A 2994-nucleotide genomic window follows, 5' to 3' on the forward strand; every position below is an offset into this window, starting at 1 on the left:
TCAGTTCTGCGGCTCTTATTATCTTCTCCAACATAAGATTAAAGAAATCACACGAAAGGGAGTCCCCTTGTCTGAAACCTCGTTTGGTATCAAACGGCTCGGAGAGGTCCTTCCCTATTCTGACGGAGCTGGTGGTATTGCTCAACGTCATTTTACACAGCCGTATTAGTTTCGCGGGGATACCAAATTCAGACATCGCGGCATAAAGGCAACTTCTCTTCGTGCTGTCGAAAGCGGCTTTGAAATCGACAAATAGATGGTGTGTGTCGATCCTATTCTCGCGGGTCTTTTCCAAGATTTGGCGTATTGTGAATACCTGATCTATGGTGGATTTTCCAGGCCTAAAGCCACACTGATAAGGTCCAATCAGCTCGTTGACGGTGGGCTTCAGTCTTTCGCACAATACGCTCGATAAGACCTTGTAACCTATGCTTAGAAGGCTAATTCCGCGGTAGTTGGCGCGTATGGCGGGGTCGCCTTTCTTGTGGATTGGGCAGAGCACACTTAAATTCCAGTCGTCGGGCATGCGTTCATCTGACCATATTCTGCATACGAGCTGATGCATGCACCTCATCAGCTCCTCGCCGCCGTACTTGAATAGCTCGGCTGGCAGGCCGTCAGCTCCAGCAGCTTTGTTGTTTTTCAGCCGCGTAATCGCTATTCGTACCTCGTCATAGTCAGGCGGTGGGACAGCTACTCCATCATCATCGACTGGGGACTCGGGTTCGTCTTCCTCACTACTTTCAGCGCTGCTACCATTCAGTAGGTTATAAAAGTGTTCCCTCCACAATTTAAGTATATTCTGGACATCGGTCACTAGGTCGCCATTGTTGTTCTTACAGGAGTTCGCCCCGGTCTTGAAACCTTCCGTAAGTCGCCTAACCCTCTGGTAGAATTTTCGGGCGTTCTTCCTGTCGGCCAGCATCTCAAGCTCTTCGCACTCACGTATTTCGGCCTCTCTCTTCTTATTGCGGCAAATACGTCTCGCTTCCTTCTTCAGTTCCCTATAACGGTCCCACATGGCTCGCGTTGCGCCCGATCGCAGCGTGGCCCTGTAGGCGGCATCTTTTTTCTCTGCGGCTTCTTGACATTCCTCATCGTACCAGTTGTTCTTTCGGGCTCGCTGAAATCCAACTACTTCTTCGGCGGCGGTACTTAATGATCGGGAAATGTGGTTCCACTGCTCGCGTACGTCGGATTGTTGAAGAGTGCTCTCAGAGAGCAGGTGTGTGAGTCGAGTGGCGAATAAATTGGCCGTCTGTTGTGATTGCAGCTTTTCGACGTTAAGCTTTCCTTGCATTGTTGGGCGCACATTTTTTGCTGCACAGAGGCGGGTGCGTATCTTGGCTACAACAAGATAGTGGTCCGAGTCGATGTTTGGCCCTCGGAGTGTACGTACGTCCAAAACGCTTGAAGCATGCCTTCCGTCTATCACAACATGATCGATTTGGTTTCTCGTTTTTCGATCTGGAGACAGCCATGTAGCTTGGTGGATGTTCTTATGCTGGAACCTAGTACTACATATTACCATATTTCGGGCCCCGGCGAAGTCGATCAGCCTCAGTCCGTTATCGGACGTTTCGTCGTGGAGGCTGAATTTTCCGACAGTGGCGCCAAAGATCCCTTCCTTGCCCACCTTGGCATTAAAATCGCCAAGCACGATTTTGACATCGTGTCGGGGGCAGCGCTCATATGTACGTTCCAAGCGCTCATAGAAGAGATCCTTGGACGCCTCATCCTTCTCTTCCATCGGGGCATGGGCGCAGATGAGCGAGATGTTGAAGAATCTAGCTTTGATGCGGATTGTGGCTAGACGTTCGTCCACCGGGGTGAACGCCAGTACTCGGCGACGGAGTCTCTCTCCTACCACGAATCCAACACCGAATTTGCGCTCCTTTACGTGGCAACTGTAGTAGACGTCGCAAGGCTTCACGCTTACTTTACCTTGCCCCGTCCATCGCATTTCTTGGATGGCGGTGATGTCAGCCTTTGTCTTCCCGAGGACATCAACCAGCCGGGCAGAGGCACCTTCCCCATTAAGGGTCCGGATATTCCAGGTGCATACCCTTAAATCATAGTCCTTTATACGTTTGCCGTGGTCGTCATCAGAAAAAGGGGGTCTCATCCGAGGCTTGTTGGAATTTTTCATTGGGCGGGGTTTTAACGTGGCGGGACCCAAACCCAGCGCACGCGAAGTTTTACGCCTTCTCACTTTAGCTCGCTCCCAAACGGGTGTTTGGTTGCTACCCAGAGGATACGTGGATATAAATATCCGGACGTTGTGAGCTGCGATTTGAACCGTACGCACAAGAATCGCTTCTGGCCACTCCCAGGTGAATGGCAGTCAAAAGTTTTCCACTTCTGCGCACGGAACCATCCTCCAAGAAAAAAATGTCCAGCATCGTTTAAAAAACTCCCAAAAATTAACGGTATTTTTTAACTGCATGAAACTTGCATTTTATCCTACTTTAAATTAATGGGCTATAAAACTCCCAAAAATCAACAGTATTTTGCAATTGCATGAATCTTGCATTTTATCCTACTTTAATTTAATGGGCTATAAAACTGCCAAATTTTTCTGCAAATACTGAGTAAAAAGTTAAAAATTTTTGTACAAATTTTGAAATGCGCATTTAAATGCAGTTAATTATAAATAAAATGAGGTAGACTTTTATAAAAAAATTTAAGTATTTAATAAAGAAAATAAATATTGACTAAACTGGTTGAAATAAGGCGTTTCTTTTATTTCTGCCATTAGTAATATGAACTACTCACGGGAATTTTTCCTTAAATTTAGGTGGAAGATAAATATTATAAAATTTTGTTAAATTTGAATATCTAATATTCAATTCTTCTTCTTTTTTGGCGCTGTAACCGCCTAAGCGATTTTGGCCGAGTTCAGCAAAGCACGCCAGTCGTTTCTCCTCTGTGCCAACTGACGCCAATTGGAAACGCCAAGTGAAGCCAAGTCCTTCTCCACCTGATCTTTCCATC

This window comes from Rhagoletis zephyria, unplaced genomic scaffold, assembly GCF_001687245.7.
Source record: "Rhagoletis zephyria isolate East Lansing unplaced genomic scaffold, Rhagoletis_zephyria_1.1 Rzeph_scaffold_00811, whole genome shotgun sequence".
NCBI classification, from domain to species: domain Eukaryota; kingdom Metazoa; phylum Arthropoda; class Insecta; order Diptera; family Tephritidae; genus Rhagoletis; species Rhagoletis zephyria.